Source organism: Podarcis gaigeae (genome assembly GCF_964106915.1).
Source record: "Podarcis gaigeae genome assembly, chromosome: 9".
Classification (NCBI taxonomy): domain Eukaryota; kingdom Metazoa; phylum Chordata; class Lepidosauria; order Squamata; family Lacertidae; genus Podarcis; species Podarcis gaigeae.
The window spans coordinates 45085585-45103928 of record NC_139685.1 but is presented as its reverse complement, the minus strand read 5'-3'; the positions used below and the strand labels follow the sequence as shown (position 1 = coordinate 45103928).

Here is an 18344-nt window from a genome sequence, read left to right as displayed (position 1 = left end):
ACCCACATAGTAAGCTGTTTTCAGTGAGGGTTTGGGAAAACAGTCAAGAGGTTGACGTTTGCTATGGCAAAGGCAGGAATGGGTGAATCTGTCAATTTTTACTTTCTCTTACTTTCTCTTTTTTCTAGAGTTCAGGCCTGCACATTTCTGAATCAGTTTATTTAATGACTGATTGATTTTAAATTCACCAGCATTTTAGTACAAATTTATTCTCATATACTCACTTCTGCCAAGCCATTTCCCCCGAATACAATGCATTTTTGGATGGCATTTCATGAATATATGCATTTTCATGTACACTTCCCCACAATACACATATTCTTTTACATATTATTTGGTTGGAGAGCAGCATCAGAGAATTCAGGCAAGTGTGAATTCTGAAAGATAGCTGCATTTCATTGTGTGTATTGTTTCAGGAAGTGTGAATTAGGGAAGTTCACATTAAAAGCACCAATGGACCTTCATTTCTCCTCCATTCCTCAGTGACTGCAAATATGTATAGAGCAGTTTGCAGTTTACAGAGAAATAAAGTTCAAGGAGAGGCATGGTCCAAAAGTACAGGAGGTGGGAGAGGAGGAGGGAAGTGGATGATCAAGGAACTGTTGGGTGCAGAAGCCTAAATCCAGTTTTACTCTCTCTCTCTCTCTTTTGCAAGCATTGGGTGCACAGAATGCCACTTTATTGTATTCCTTCTGACACTGTATGGTATGCAATCAGATCAAGTCTAACAGTAACCCTGGCAGGTTATTAACTCATATCTGAGGAAGTATATAAGAGGTAAAAGATATATGAGGAATGGTACAGAGAGCTGGGGACAAAACCCAGGACCCCTCAAGCCAAGCTCAGTCATTCAAAGCAACGTGAGTTACGGATTCAGCAAAAAGCAAGGAACAAAAGTAGTAATTAGGGCTTACATTTTCTTGCTGGTGAGGCAACTGAACAGGGTCAGGTGGCCCCAGTTCCTCTGCACGATGCTAACCCATGTAACCTCATTATAACTTCCAGGCAAAGTGAGGTGGATGAAAAGAGATTCAGCACCTGGAGTCCAATGCCAGGGAGTCGGGTTTGAGTGCAGGGCACCACCATGATACTTTTCAGGTTAAAGAGGAGGTAGTAACATCCTTTCATTGCTGCTCGTTGCCCATTAACATGCTTTTATACCCCCATGCGCCCACACAATCAGGAAGATTAAGAGGAGATCAGTTAAAAGTGGGCTATTTTTAAACTTTAATCCAAATAGGAGTGAATGTAAGAGGAGAGCAAGGTGGTGCGAATTATACTGCAAATTAAAGGACACCTCCCCCCCCCCCCGCACACCACGTTCCTGCCTGTTTGCCTGCGATGCTGCTGGTCCCTTTGAAGGCCTTGGCTAGAGGACTTAAGAGAGGAGGCCTGGAAAGGATCTCATTAGCAGTTCCGTCAACACAGTGCTGATCGCCTTTCTCTTCCCAGTGTAACCAATGGCGATTGTTATGCAGGAGAGATGCACCAGGAACATCCCCAGGTGGTTAGAACTTAATTATGAGCAGCCCTGAAGAGGGAAATTTAGATAGATGAACATGCATTTTTTTGGGGGGGGGGGGACCAACCACTTTCTGTTACTTCCCATCCTCTCCGTTTTTCCCCTGCGAGATCCAAGTGAAAACTTGAGAACCAACTGTTGCAGCTATTAAGGCCCTGAGCAGCCGTGAAATCTACCAAAGCTTGTAGTGGAGGTCTTACAAGCTGCACGGGATATCGGGGTACATCTGACCTCTCCTCCTAAATCCATCCACGTCCTAACACCCCAGGCAGCCTTGGGGGGTGAGGCGGCAGGTGTGTGAGAATCACTTAGCTGCAGTTCCTCCCGAACACCAGCAGGTGGCGTCCCAAGCCTGGTCCTCCACAGCTCTGTCAACCTGGGTTGGTGACTGATTGCTGCCCTGGGCTCTTGCTCTCCTCTCCCTCTCCCTCCCTCCTCCTTCCCCACCCTCCCCCATGCTTGCAGATGGCTTAATCATGACTACTGTTCCCTCCTCCTCCTCCTCCTCCTCTCCCCATCCCCCTCAGTACTTCTGCGATAATGCTGCTAACGCAGAGCTAGGCAGTCAAGTGTTACAGCACAGAGCAGGTAGCCTGGCAACTGAGAGTATAATACCGAACAGATGGTGTTCGTACACATGATGGACATCACACACGACAGCCTGAGACAATCCAGGAATTCCCTGGTGGTTTGAGGCCCTCTTTATGGAAAGAGCGGGGGGGGGGGGAGGGACACACAAAACAAAACACAAGCCTGTTGGCTGCTTTGGGGATATTTCCTACCCTCTCCCACCCAACCTGACACTGAACCACTAAACTGATTTCTTGTTACTCCTGTTTTGCTAACAGCACTAAAGGGACAGCAGTCTGGTAGTGTGCGAGGGGGACGGACGGAGGGTTAAGCTTTGCGTAGCCTGAATTAATCAGGCATTACGCTGGGCCTGAGCGAGGACAGGGTTGCTTGACAAAGGAGCCACCCTTGCTTCTGCTCACAGCCGGCGCTCTCTCCTCGGTGAAGAGACTGTCTGGGTCAGGGGACGTCCCTGCAACTGGAAGCTATGCAGGAGGTACAACAGGTAGACTCCTGTGAAACACACAAAGGGGCATTTGTAGGCTGTGCCCAGGTGGGAGCCCAGGTTATGCATTTACAGTGTTCTGGGTATGAAGAAAGAGCAGCCACACGGGAACACCTGGGAGATGGGAAGAAAAGGAGCGCCAGCCTCAAATCCTGCCCCTCATCCTCTTTCTCCAAAACAAAGAAACAAACATCTCTCCCTCTCCCACTGGTGAGAGCTGCAGGCGCACACTGCAGTGCACTGCTCAGCCTCCAAATTCAATGCAATGCTGAGGGGGCTCCTGACACTTCTTCCAGGGAGCATGCTGCTCTTTACTAATGAGCTCAGGAAGCGGAGACATACCCAGGCTGTCAAATTTCCAAACACTGAACAATGCATAATCTGTGTCTGTGACGGGGCTGGGGAGAGAGAGCGCAGCAGAAGCTCCAGGAAGAGAGAGGGCGTTTTTTCTTTCTTTCTTCCTCCCTCCGAGGAGCAAGGTGGAAGGAAAGGAAGGGCTGCAAAATGCCATCACAATAGGTTTCTCAGAGAAAGCAAAGCCACCCATGCAAACGTCCCCTCGAGAAAGGTGAGCCAGAGTCTGACTGAATAAACAGTGGAATTATTTAACCTTTCAGAGTGCTCTGTTGTCGTCGTCTCGCCGTTCCCCCTTTCCCCCAGCGCTATTCCCCAGACCTGCCCCTCCACTGCAGACAATGATTTATCGGTGAGGAAATAGGTTTTCCAGTGCTAAGGTCAGAGCTGGCCGTCAGACGTTACCTTGCTCTCACTGCAAGAAAAACCTTGGGCAAGCTTCCAGAGTTCCTGCAAAGCCAGCCTAGGGATCAGCCAGAGTGATACGTGGCAGCACTGTACACCTCAACGTATCTCAAAGAATACCTTGTCCTGCAGGGGACTCTCAGATTTCATTGCCTTTAATAACCTGCTTGTAGCTGCTATACTTCTGGAGAAGAATGGAAGGGCCTCTCCAGACTGGTGTGTGTTTGTTTTTGCAGCTGTATTCTGATCATATATAACTTCATGAACACAAATCATAATGAATGCTCAGTAAAAAGGATGTCCCTAAACCACATAGGCACACTTCTAAATCAGGAGTCATCAGGGGACCCCAGCAGTCTCCTGATCAGAGTTCCCCACTGTCTTAGGTGTCAAATGAAGTGGTGGATGTCAGAGGTCTGAGTTCAAATCCCAGATTTGCTGTGCTCATGCACATGCGCAAATGCCTACATTGCAGATTCATGTAATCTGCGCACAAAGAAACAACAAGCCAACTATCAGACCAAACACAGAATCACATGGCTTTTGCAGTTACCTTTTGTGCCCTGTTGAATGGTGAAGAGTGGAAGACAAGTAGGGAGAGGGAGGAGGGGAAAACAAGTATCAGAACAGATCAGACTGGGCTGCGCACAGCAACAGCCACGACAGCTCATTTCTGTGCTCACACATAATTTTTATCATAATAAATTTTAGTTGGAACATTTGCTCCTCTTCAGAGCAGTACAGGCTGAGCTGTGCAAATTGCCATCTCATGTGACGCTTGCAAAGATGTTTCCAGTGCAGAAGCTGTGTTGTGTGCTGCGGGCTAAGCCAAATTCAGCTCAGCGTTGACCTGTGGGTAAACTCAAGAGTATAGACAAGCCCTCCATTGCATTGCATCACGGATTTACTCTGCAGAATCCAGTAAAGGGAAGGCACACTCCTGCACAGAGGCCTTTACAATCTCCAGATGGGAGCCACATCGCACAAAGTTCGGGTTGGAAGTAGGTGGCAGCTTTCAAGAGAGGAATGCTTAGGGCTCAACTTACAGTTTGACAGCCAAGCAATGCCCAGCTGCCTAGGAAAGGGCAAACCATAAAGCACACAGTTATAAAACAGACACCTGGCTTACTAAGGCTCCTGGAAACATCCTTGCACATTGCCTTGTAGTGGCTGCATGAAGGTTGGCATGGAAATAGTTTCAGAAAATATAAATAAAATCAGATTCTGAGTCGCTCTGACCTTGGTCACAATAACACAGTCACAAAGGTCCTACAAATATTTGTTGGACTGCTTTCTCCCACACTGGTCTCCCTGCAACTATAGAGATGGCCGTCCCACCACAGAAAGGCCTGCCTGGCCTTCATGTTCCTATTATGTTTATTTAAGACATTCATCTACCACTTAATCGTCAGCATTTCCAAGAAGTGTACATAAAATAAACTACACAGAATCAAACAATAAAAATAATCACAAAACCAAACAGAAGCCCCTTACACTTGACCTGAAAATGCCTGCTGGAATAAGGAAGTCTTTGTCTTATTTCAGCTGGGAGGAAGTTCCACAGGTTTGGGCCCACAGAACTGAATGACTGACTTCTGGCAGTTGCAAGCCTTGCCTCTGAGCCATTGGGGACCACCAACAGAGGCTCCCCTAAGGATCTGGGTGATCAGGCAGAGATATAAGAGATCCCTTGGTTTCTAATATATCCCTCAGCTAGATGACAGACAAAAACATTCTGGTTTCCCCAGACTTGGAAACTGTTAATGTTCGCATTCAAAACAATACTGACTCCACTGTCTGTTGCAATGGAGTGCTGCTATTTTGTTGTGTTGGTTTGCATGCTTCAGTTTATCATTTTCTACATTTTAATTTCACTTTTATTGTTTCTCACTATTTTGTTTTCTCCACTCTGGGAACATAAACGTATGCTGAAGGTGTAGAATGAAAATTATGCAAATAAATACACACCCACCCCCTCATGTTGCATCTGGTAGAAATCACACAGCCCAGTAGGATGTGTTCAGAAGATGCTTGGAAGTACACCTTACACTTTAACGAGCAAATGAAGAAAAAGTGCTCTGAAAGGGAACCCAAATCTATGTTCCCCAGTCTTAAGTAATTCTAGTTGTTGCCCAGGAATAATAGTGACAGTTAGGGAGTAATATGGATGCCTAGAAAAGCACAGCTGCTAGAGACACTCAAACTGTCAGAGCATGCAAAGAATATTAAGGGAGGAAGCCCACCAAAGATCAAAGAGAGGTCTTGAAAAAGCAGAAACCTGCCTTGTAAGCTCTTTGCTGTCATGAACGGGGAGAGTTCGCATCACCCATGCTGGCATCTTTACAAAAGGTTATAAACTGAGACTATTTAAACGCTAGAGGGAACACGCTCAGAGTCTCCTTTTGAAACCAGCTCAGGTGTCAGGGATGGAGCTGTCTCGTGACAGGTTGTTTTGCCTTGTCTTGAAAATTAATTTCTGCTCTTAGCTGTGGCATCTCCAGCATTGCACTTCCCTGAGCTCCTTTTCACCTTCTCCTCAGTTTCAAAGGGGGGAGAATTTAATCTTTTTCAACGTAGCGTCTGAGCATCCCCACACTGCAGAATTCCTGTGTGTGCCTTATAAATCTCAGCAGCGCCCTGAGATGGAGAGTAAATGTATGTGAAGCAGAAGGAAGGGATGTGGAAGGGGGGGGGGAGAGTGAAGAATCAGGGAAGAGGAGAAGAAATGGCAGCTGACTTACAACCTTTCTGCACAGCCAGATAAAGCTGCACCTGGTTTTGTGGGTGGGAGACTTTCTCTTGGCTCGGAGAGGAGACAGATAGCAGTAGCAGGGCTGTTGCTGGGGGGGGGGGGGCGAGAGGTATCAGCCTCCCATGTCTCCTTCTGCTACAGCTGGAAAACAGCAGCCTGTTGGAGGAGCCAGGAAGTTTGGCTCCCTGCACATGAAGAGCAAGAACTTCCCCACATCTTTAGCTGCTGGTGGTGGTTGCTTTTGCAGGGGGGGGGGGGCGGGAAGAGCCTATTTATGTGAAGGCCACTGTTGTTGATGGGCCAGCCCAGTGAAGGAGTGTGGTGAGGGCACCCTCTCTGGGCGATTAGTTGTGGGCAAGTTGGTGGGGGGAGAGATATGAGAGTTAACCCGGCTTCCCAGGGGGAGCACTAAGGGGCTGCATTTGTGGTGAGAGGATGAATGCAGCACATGAATGCATATTCAGTGTGACTGGCAGGTCCTTCCTGATTTTTGCTATTGTTTTGTTTGATTTGTTGCTCCGTTGTATCCTTTGTTTGTGTTGATATGCATAACCATGTCTACTCAGAAGTAAGTCATAGAACTGAAGAGTGGTAAGGGACCTCCAAGGGCCATCTAGCTCAACCCCCTTGCAATGCAGAAATCACAGCTAAGGAATCCCACACAGACAGCCATCCTTACTCTGCTTAAAAGCCTTCAATGAAGTCCAGGCACTGTAAACTGAGCCTGAGTGTTTAAGCTAGCTTTCCTCAACCTGGTGCACATCTGTGCTGACAGGAGTTGCTGTCCTAAACGGCTGGAAAGTTCCAAGCTGAGAAAGGCTGCATTGATGGACAAGTGCTGCTGTCCACTCACAGTGACTCCAGGTTCTGTCCTCTCACGGGCATTTGGGTTTTACTTCGCGCCTCCTTCCTCCCATTGCCAAACAAGGTGAAACTGAGAAGAGGGATGACTCCTATGGAATGCAGTGGGCTTGCTCCCAGGTAAGGAGAGTTAGAATTGCAAACAGACTGATTACTACATTTATACTTTGTCTTTTCATCCAAGGGGCTCAAGGGGCCATATGTGGTTCGATTACCCCCTACTTTATCCTCACAACAAAGGAGGTGGAAAGGAAAAGCAAATTCATGCCTTTCCCCTGCTTTTAAAAGAAATGGTTTTTCTCAGAGTAGACCCATTGAAATTAATGAACCTTTCTAAGTTAGATCCATTAATTTCTGTAGGTCTGCTCCACGTAAGGCTCAGTTAAATACCACCTACTGGTATTTAGCATAGAAGCTAAGAGACCATACTCTGAACAAGAAACTCATTTTGCTGCTTGCAGCTTAAAAAGAAGAATAGGGGATATCGTAAACAACTGACTTATGCTGTGAATTCACTAGGTGGTCTTAAGCAAGCCCGTCTCAGCCTCATGCCTGTCTCCCATCTGCCACACGAGAAAAAAAATCCTATTGATGTACCATATAGTGTTGTTGTAACAAAGATAATGTATGTGACGCGCAGTGAACTTTGAAACATACCATATAAAAATGGTACATCCTTGCTTTGTGCAGATAATCCTTGGAGCTCTCCTTGCTGCTGCAGAGATCAATGACACTTCAGTGTAGGTTTTAATCTGAACTTTGTATTTTTAAATGTGCCCTCCCCTTCCCTGGTGTTTCTGTTTCCTTCTTGCGCCGGGGTTTTAAAACAACTGACTGGCTGCCCTCAAAAGAGCAGGGGAACTGTGAGGGATGTGTCACCTGCACAGTGGAGCAAAGCAGCTGTTCCAGATTCCAGGCGGCCTGATTTGGTCAAACACAGCCTGCTAATGATCTCTTAGCTGTTTTATGAATTGAGCCCTTATACCCACGCGCCTGCTCTCTCCCTTTCTCTGTGCTGCCTTCTCTTTCCTTGCTTCAGGGAGAAGTGGGGAGGGGGAGAGGGAAGCATCAGCTGTCTCTGGCAGAGCTTGCCTGCAAAGGCTTTCTTCTGCCACCCCAAATTCCCCACCCACTCCCCTCTTGCTGGCCCAATGAAGCCATCAAGCTAAAGATTGCATAACTGATGAACAGGCCTATCTTGTGTTATACTGGGAGATGGGCCAACTGCCTCCATTTATAGACAAAAGTGCCATCAGTCAGCCAAATGAAACCCTTTGCGGCAGCTACTACAAAGGAGGAAGAAAAAGAGATGGGGGAGCCAGATTGGGGGATGTGCTGTGTTGTGACGTCACCAGGAGCTTCCTTCCACCACTCCCACCAGTCTCCCCAGTGCACAAATGCCTTCCACAGAAGAAACCTGAAACCAGACTAAACATAGTTCGCAAAGCCACTCTTCTTGAACGACTTCTTCTTCTGCCTGCCCCTGAATTCCCCCCTCCCCCTCCCTGTGCCTTGAACTTCACTTAAGTCACACAGTCCTCTATCATATTATATCATCAATCAAGCTAATGCTAATCAGATCAATAAGAATATATTCTCTCCAGTGCTTTCCTTTCCTTGCTCGTAGAACTCTAAAGATTTAAAATAAATCAATCCGGCCAATGCTAGACCAAGAAAAAGTAATGCTTAAAGCACCCACCCACATCCTGCAGCAAGCTTAAATACCAGCACAATGCATACTTCGTACAGGGTTCACTTATGGCTGATTCACACCTGCATGTTCATCAACTATTGTGTCATCATCGGATGACAAGTCAGATTGGAAGATGTGAGCTCCTGTTTAAAATGATTCTTATTCCCCAGTACATATGAACATACATGTCTGCTGTAGCATTATTAAACATGGTGACCATGTATATACGAACTTGCCCAAAGTCATGTCCAGATATAGGAATGTGTTTTTATTTTTTAAACAAACCTTAGAAGAAGACAATCATGTTGTGGACTGGGTGAACTCCCATAAAAGGATCTGGTATTTACCTAACATTTGCAATAGGCAGTTGGACTGAGGTCTGGCAAGCAGTTAGTACTGGATGGGCAAAGAGGAACGCTGGCAACTATGCCAGGAACAGCCTGGTTGTTAAAAAGCAAGTGGGAAAGATGGGCATTTGTTGCTTTTACTGTTGCTCACCCTAGTTTCTGGCCTGTGAAACCATTAGCATTCCTGCCTGGCCTTGCAAACCCCGCTCAGAGTTAAAACTAATCCTAAGCAGAGCATTACCAACTGCTCGACTATTGCAAGATGCTGCCTTTAGCTGTGTACAGGCAATGGCTATTCTGAGACCAGGAGAAAGCACTGTGGAGCTGCCACACTGCACACAATCACTTTCTGCAAGTTGTGGTAGTGCTTCAAAATGCACTTTGCAATATGCTATACGCTGGGTCTCAGAAATGTGACAACAATTGCTGCCTTGGACAATACGTATGTATGTATTGGGAAAGCTTCATACCATACTCTTTCACCCAAAGACTCTTACCGTAACTAAAAGAACAATTAAAAAAACCAATTCAAACAACAAGTTAAAACAGGACAGCATTAAGTAAATTAAAAAACAGTGACACATCAGGCTTATAATCCATGAAATCAATGCAATATAACAGGGCTGTGCAAATAAAAATGCATCACCTGGTGCTGAGAAAACATTAAAGTTGGTTCCAGGTGAGCTGCTCTGGGGACATTCCAGAAATTGGGCACCATCACAGAAAAAGCCTTATGTACCTTTCGGTCTGAGTGTTGAAGGCAGCAATTGCATAGTGGCCATGGAAAATCTCCATTTTCAAGTTGGGAGCAGTTTCGAAGGTGTTTTGTTTGTTAAAGTATATATTTTAGTACCTGAAAGGACATGTGCTTATCCACATCAAGGCACACACGCATGCGCACGCACGCACGCACGCGCACACACCCACACCCACCCACACACACACAATTTAAAATCCCTTAGAAACTTTATTACTTCAGAAATCAAGTCAATGCCGCCATTCCATTCACCTGCATGAAACTAGGAAATGTAGCTCTGTGGAGAAATGAGGAATGAGGAGTAAACAGGCATCTCCATCCCATCCCTCTGAAGCAAAGCTTCTCCTTTCCTCCAGTTCGTTTGGGTAGTGGTCAAGTTACAAATGCTGGATCAGGACTGGGCTGCTGGTGGGAGGAAGGAGACTCCCATTGCTCCATAGAAATAATTATCTATACTCCAGCCAAGGACTGAGACAGCTACTGGAGCACAGGAACCAAGGATTATCATGTGCTAAGAGACTGCTGATTCCAAATGACTGGAGTTTTCGAAAACAAGGTGTTTGGTGCTGATCTGTTCTTGATGACCAAAATGATGGTGAGGTACAGAAATGTATGACTTCTCCACTGCTTTAGACAGGAAAAAAGAATATGGTGATGGGTGCCCAGTGAGAGGCCGCCAGTTTATGCACCCAACAGAATTAAGTGGTAAAGTTCTTTTTCACTTGTATCACTTCAAATTGAAGGTATAGAATCAGAATTGTAGAGTTGGAAGAGACCCTGAGAATCATCTAGTCCAAGCCCCTGCAATGCAGGAATATACAGCTGCCCCATACGGGGATCGAACCTGCAACCTTGGTGATATCAGCACCACGCTCTAGCCAACTGAGCTATCCAGGCCCGTCGGGGACTATTTCACCATCCTGTGATAAAATCTTCCATGATATTTGCCTCTTCATTATTCATACTTGCCAATTGGCTTGTTTCATTAAACAGGATCTTGCCCTGCCACTACATACTTTTAAGAAGCCATGGACCATAAACCCGATACTGCAGGAAGGGAGATATTGGAATAAGAATGACCCGTTCTAGCCCTGTATACTATATGCAGCTACAAATGAGCACAGATCTGTTATGATGTTATTACTATAACAGAAGGAATAGTTTCTAATGTATGTGTTTAAGCAAAATATTCCTAATATTTCCACATTCTGCACTACTAAAAAACCATCTGCTCCAACTGTGCCTCTGCTTTCTCCTGAAAACATCCCTACTAATTGGTTTCTAATGTTGGCACCCATTTCTTGCTACAGGGACCCAAAAAACAGGCTCCTCTCTGGTTGTTTTTCCATTCACTCAGCGTAGTGAATTATAATTCCTTTCTTGCCTTCTTTAATAAAAAGGGGAGACCAAATTCAGGGACAGTGGATTCACTACTTTGCAGTGCTGAGAGCACTGCTCAGTATCAGTCACTTCATCTATTTGCTCTGTCTTTCAGTGCAAGGGAAGAGCTTTAAATCTGCCATGCAGCATCTCAGGGAACACAATTCTTCTGCCATTTGACATGGGACCACTGCATGCAGCCCATTTGTTTGCTTTAACCTCCCTTTCCCTATGGATACTTTTATATTCATCTTGTGCTCGAATCCTGCTGGACTAGGTGGGCCATTGGTCTGATCTAGTGGGGTCCTCTTTAAGTTCTTACGTTCTGTTCAGAACTGCTGCTGCACATATTGGATATGTACCAACAGTTACATAAGTGCAAAATAGTATAAGCATCTGTTTATATTGGCAGCACATCCCACCAACATCAGATGCCAGCACAAATGGTTAGGGTCTTAAGAGCTCAGTCTCAACAAGTGCAGTCTCTACAGCAGGGGTCAGCAACCTTTTCCAGTCATGAGCCGGTCCACCATCCCTCAGACCATGTGGTGGGCCGGACTATATCTTTTTTGGGGGGAATGAACGAATTCCTATGCCCCACAAATAACCCAGAGACGCATTTTAAATAAAAGGACACATTCTACTCATGTAAAACACGCTGATTCCCAGACCGTCCGTGGGACAGATTGAGAAGGCGATTGGGCCGCATCCGGCCCATGGGCCTTAGGTTGCCTACCCCTTCTCTACAGGGTAAAACTGACCAGAGTCAGGCTGAGATTACACATACATGCTCATCCCATGACAACTTCCTTAAAAAGCAAGGTTTGGTAGCGCCCCCCCCTCCAGTGGGCTTTGTCTAACAGCAATGGGTATCTCCAGCAGGTTTACCTGGTGATGGTGGTTGTCGTGGTGGGAAGCCATTTTAATTTCACACAATGCCCTGGAGCAATGCTGCATCTGAGGCATATGTGTGTAATTAAAATGGCAGGTCCTTGCAGACCCAGTGACCCACAAATGGGACTTAGGCCCAGCATGTGGTAGGTACTGCCAGGGTGCTGGTGTGCTTGTAGCTGGGTGCTGATGCCATTCCTGAATTCACTTGCACATGTATGGGTGAAAGAGCCACCACAGATCAAAACTCCGCACAGAGCTTTCATGTCAGCTGACGCCATATATAAAAAAACACACTTTTCAATGGAAGGCTGCTGGCATATCTGGCTGTGAGTCATTAAGTGAGAAGTCACTAAGAGCATGATCCAGCCAAAGATAAGTATATTAAGGTTTCATTGATTTCAGTGGGAGAGATTTAGGCACATGCTTAAGTTTTCCATTGAAAATCAATGTGGGGCTTAAAACCTTGGCTGGATTGCACCCCCCAGGGACAAGAGATCCAGTTATCTACATGCATGTGTGAATCAGCCCTTAGACAGCACTTTCTCACTGTAATGAACTAATGCAAGAGGGGAAACCCACAGGTTCCAACTAGCATCTCTGAGCCTGTTTACATAGATTAACTTTATGGTGGATTGATTTAAATCACCAAGAAAAAGGGCTGATTTAAGTTTCCAGCTCTGTAGTAACTATTTGCAATTAAATACTTTCCTTTAGTGCCTAGCAGCATAATCCAAATCTTGGACCTGCAGTTCACATGCCTTTGGCAGTACAGGATTTCTACCTGTTTGGGGTATCAACTGAAAACTTAATTATTTCTATTTTGCTTTATTTCATATTTCAACTAAGTTCTACTAAGAGTATGGACCCACTGAAATTAGTGGACATGGCTAAGTTTCGGTCCATTTCAATGGGCTTACTCTGAGTAAAACTTAGTGCAATGCCATTCAGAATCTATTCAGGCCTGGGGGCACACTGGGAAATGTAAGAAACTGTTAGGGACACCTCAAAATACCCATTTTACAGAATAAAATCTGTAAAAATATCTACCACCCCCCCAAAAAAACCTAGAGAAGAAAAGCAGCAAAAAAGCAAGCAACAACAAAAACCCTCAATCTTTTATTATTAAATATTGGGACGGGTGCAGTGCTATGGGCTGGATCGCTCATGCAATGGAGATTTCCCTTCTCACTGCTGCCTCTTGCCCTTCCCTAAGCAGCTCCTAAGTGTCAGAGGACCCCTCCATAATGTTGTAGAGGCTGCACCAAGAAAGGCAAATTGGCAGGAATTGCAGAGGGTGGGGGGCTTGAGCAGGATCATGCAAAGGATGATCTGGGCATGCATCCAGGAGCTTTCAGAAGCAAGGACTGCAGGGTAACAGGTCAGAACAGATTTCTCTATGACAAGGAAAATAAATGTCTGATCTATTTGTCTATTGCACCAGGGGCTTTAACTCATTTTTTAAAAAAATAGAGCAGTGATAGGCATTTTGCCCCCAAGGGTCATCTGAGGGGTTGGGTGGACAGTCAGGGACCAGGGACTATGGCTGACAGTGAGCATATCCTAAGACTCACACACATCTATTTTTCTCCTTCTCTATATAAAATCTCCCTCAATTTCCTCCCTCACCATCCTCAGATTATCTTGCCCCAAACAAACCATGAGCTGTAAACAAGATTTGCCCTTGGCTTACCACCTGTGATTTGTTTGAGGGAGACAAACCATGAGCCTCGGTTTGCATGTAATGCTAAGGCTAACCATGGTTAGCTTCAGGAAGCATGGCAGCAGCAGGAATGGAGGGTGGGCAGCAAAGTGGCTGCAATTTTCATTCTATGTACCTGCAGGCTAGCTTGCTCATGCATTGCTAGGGTTTGGTTTTTCTGCTTCTCTCCCTGGAGATCATAGGGATTCAACCTGGGACCTTCTGCATGCAAAGCATGTGGTCTACCAAAGCGGCAGGGAGTTTTTATTGCACACACACACACGGTGGAAAAGCCCTGGACTTTACAGCAGAGCAGCAGAATGAAAAACCCAGCAACACCTACTTCAAAAAAACAACAACCCAGAACATTGTGGAGAGCAGAGATCGCCAGCCCTGGAGAGTTGACAAATAAAAGAGGAGGATGGGAATAAACTGAAGGCAGTCAAAAGGTTTTAAAAACAAACTCATTAGGAAACAGACAGTAGGAGGGCAAAGGTACAATTAGAAAAAAAAGAAGCTCTGGAAACAGAAGTTCACAGTATTTTCAGCAAGTAGCACACAAGTCTGAACTAGGGCAAAGTTCAAGTAAGACATGACTGAGCTTCTTGGTTGGAGATTTGTATTAGTGATGCTCCTGCCACAGCTAACAAGACTTTTGCTTTCTATGGGACCTGACCCAGGGAAACGATCATCACCCACCACCCCATGGAATTCACTGGGCGTTTGACAGCATTCAGTAGTTTGCATTAACATGACATTTGTTCCAGAGCATGGATGAAATCTTTAAGGGCTTGCCATAGTCCAGTGGTACGAATATTGCCATGAACACTCATTTATTGTTCACTGATGACACGAAAGCTCATACCAATAACAAACTTAGCTGGTCTCTTAAGGCGCTACTGGAAGGATTTTTTTAATTTTGTTTTGACAACCAGAGTGTTTTAGACACTTAAATATACATCTCTGATTTATGGATTTCAACCCTGGGGAACTGTTACCTTAATCTAGTTTGTCCTAAAAAGTTCACTCTTGGTGTTAAATTACAAGACACAAACAGTTTCCTAGTCTTTCATAAACTAGGCTGAAAGGGGCCACATATATATGGATTCTGCGGTGATGACATCACAGAATGTAAAATACTGCATCTGATGTGGAAAACATTTTAGCTCCCTCTCTTTCAAGAGACATCTAATCACCATGGATGCAGAGAAAAAGGGGCATTTTTCTTTCTGTTGTAACAAACAGAGCAAGTCTAAATAAGGATAGCTTCCGGGGTGGGGGCCTGATTATGGGGCCGCCTGCCACTTATCTGATTCCCCAGCCCACCTGACTGCTCTTGTGCCAGTGCTAATGTGGAAAGTATCAGGAACCCCTTGGAACAAACTATGAATTAAACATGCAGAAGCTTACTATAATAAAATCCTGCCTGGATCATGCTACCCTGAACTGCAGTAGCAGAGAGGTCGTCTCAAGCGTGAATACTTCCCCTATGCCAGAAAACCTGCACATGAACATCTATCATATGACAGAGATGGGCTTTAGCTTAGCCTCATTTCTGATGTGCTTCCTTGCCATTCACAGGTAGTTTTGTCCTGGCTCCCACTCGTGAACATGGCACTCAGCTCAGTTATTGCCAAAGGCTTTAGTCCAAAAGTCACTACAATGCTCAACCATAGATGAGGCTACAGAAAATACAGTTCAGAAGTTTGTAGCAGAGTTCTAAGGTACATGGCTAAGCATAAGCTAAGATGCTGTCCCAACATGTGACACGCCCCCTGAGCTCCCCTTCCAAAAGCAGGTGGTGGTGGGGCATTTGCACAGTTGTCATCCCTAGCCATGTAACTGGGCAAGCAAGGCACTCCTGCCCTGCAAGTAGGCTGGGTCTGCTCACACTGGCACAGTCACTGCCATGCCCTTGCCAGTGGAGGTGGAGACGACATGGCTGGTGAAGTGCATGATCCCCGAGATGGAGAGAGCTTCACTGATGGGAAGCCACTGCATTGGGGGTATCCAGTGACACTGAGGCAGGACTGTATCCAGACAACCCTGGGCTCAGCATCCAGATAAGTGCCCACTAGACCCCAGGTTCCAACTCCATCTTCTCATCCCACTCGTCCTCCCCCCTCAGACCAGCCCTGCCCGGAAGTCTCCATGGGGGACTCCATGACAATATTTTAATGTGAAGGCATTCGAGCATGCCATGTCTCAGGGGTCTGAGGTGGTACAGTCTGAGAAAAGCTGTACCAGATTTTTAGGGAAGAGCAGAAGCTCCGTGGTACAACATCTGCTTTGGATGCAATAAGGTACTGTGTTCAAACTCCAGGTAGGACTGGCTGGGAGAAAATCCTGTCTGAATGTTGGAGAGCCACTGCCAGCCAGTGCAGACAGTACTGAGCTAGATGGAACAATGGTTTGACTCAGTACTGCATAAAGAGGTTCCCACGATCCTATTTCTACAAGTTCTTATTTGATGAGGCTGTCTACATAGATGTCTGCAAGAGCTCCTTACCCCACTAGCCACCTTTCCCATGTCACTGTCTTTTCCTTGCCTTAATGCAAATCTCATACTGCAGATACCAGCCTCACCATGGATTTTTGTCAACAGGCTGAGTGATACTCAGAATGCATTTATGCATAAGGCAATATATCCCTGTTATTCACAGATGAAACTCCAGTGAGTGGTTATATTATGTACCTTTTGAAATATGGCATTTCAAGGCAAAAGTCCATTTTAAAATAAAATAAAAATCTACATGTACCACTCTAAACATCTTTGTATCTAAGCTCTGTGTTCCTTTGCAGAAAATGTCAACAACAATAACAAGAGAGGAGGCTTTAAGTCAATATGAAGGGGGATATGGAGCTGAGAAGAAGTATCGTTGAATGTGTAAGCATGGATCCTTGCTATTCATGGAGTTGTTTACCATGGTTTAATTTCAAATATTAAAGCTGGTCACACACAGAAATCAGAATTGTGTAGCATAACAAGCAACTAGTCCTCCTTGCAGATCATCTTCAGAGAAACACTATTAATGATAGCAAGAAATATTTTATTCCAGGTAGCTGTCAAGGAAAGAGAGAATCTGCCCATCTGAGAAATCTGGGCAGCCATCGTCATGTCAGTGGAAGAGAAAAGACTTGACAAAGAGGGCACATTTTTGTGGAGCAATTTGCATGAACAAAATTCGCCATTTTACATGCAGTTCACAAACCAGCAGCAGCAGCGTTAATTGGCAGAGTTGCCACTCACTTGTGGCACTTACTTTGAGCTCTCACTAACATGAATGACTAATATTGAAAAGGCTTCAGATGTTCTGGAATTATTTTAAAAGGGCTTGGGTTCCCCCACCTCCTTCCATATCATTTCATTATCTTTACACCTTAAATGGCCTTCCATGAAAAATGGAAAGCCTCAGAAGAGTTCAGGTTAACACTATTAGTAGAATAGAAAGCAGGAATGCTTTCGTTAATACAGGGAGAAAATGGATAGCTCTGCAATGACAGCCAATATGATTGTGCCCTGCAGTGCCAATTGGGTGCCAAAACCTACTTTGATAATATAACAATGAATTGCATGCAGACAAGTACACTTTTACAATCCCTGTTACCAATATGACGTTGGTCTTTGCGTGTATCTCAGTTGCTGACACATTTGATCGACTCTGGCTGTCTCCTTCCTGGAATGTATTAGAAGCCCTTTAACTTAACGTAGGAAAGATTCCATATCCATCATTCTTCACCCGTAGAGAAAATCACACGTCTTCCATATTACTTCTCCTTAAAACACTCAGGCTACAGCTGTTGTTCTTCCTCTGGAGGGCCATTTGGCTAATCTTTTGGAAATGCCATGGGTTCTCCTCACGTCAAGCTTTGGAATGGGAATACAGTTGAAGTAATTTAACTAGATCTTTGTTTCTACATTTGTGCAAGAGCTACAACTCACCCCATCCTGGATTCACTTATTGCTAGCTATTTTTTGTTACCTTTTTACTTTCCCTTCCTCCAAAGAGCTCCAGGTAGTATATATGGTTCTTCCCAGTGCTCCCCCCGACAAAAAAAAATGTTTAGGGGTACTCTCATTTTCCTATACTGCCCCTCAATGAGGTCAAATACTGCCCCTCAATGAGGTCAAACTTAGATTCACAAAATGTTTAGGGGTATGAGTCCCCCCCCCAGAAGAAAAGCACTGGTTCTCCCCACTGTCACATTTCATCCTTGCAAGAAACCCGTGGGGAAGGTTAGGCTGAGAGACAGAGACTGGTTCAAGGCCGCTCACCAGGCTTCATGGCTGAGGAGATTGAAAACTGGGTCTTCCCAGTCTTAGTCAGACATTCGAATACCCATAATTAAAGGAGTATGCATGCTTTAATACATGCCGTGAGAGAAAGACAATTTCTATATCCATGGGGCCTCCTTTATCGTTATTATTTTTGTTACTGTCATTGTCACCATCATTGTCACCAAACAGCAGTTGTTGCGAGTAGACAGCTTTATTAAGTCGATGTAATCTAAGAGTAAATTTCTGAGATATAGAGCAAATACGCTCAGGCATACTGTTACATATAAATATCTACATTTATATATTGCATGCAAAATCTGTAAAAG

General features: G+C 45.1%; 1 protein-coding gene across 1 annotated transcript in view; it reads right to left on the bottom strand.

Moving 5' to 3' along the window:
- The window catches only part of MAML3 (mastermind like transcriptional coactivator 3), a 271623-nt gene that overhangs the window by 11366 nt on the left and 241913 nt on the right, over positions 1-18344 (bottom strand). The window lies entirely within an intron of this gene.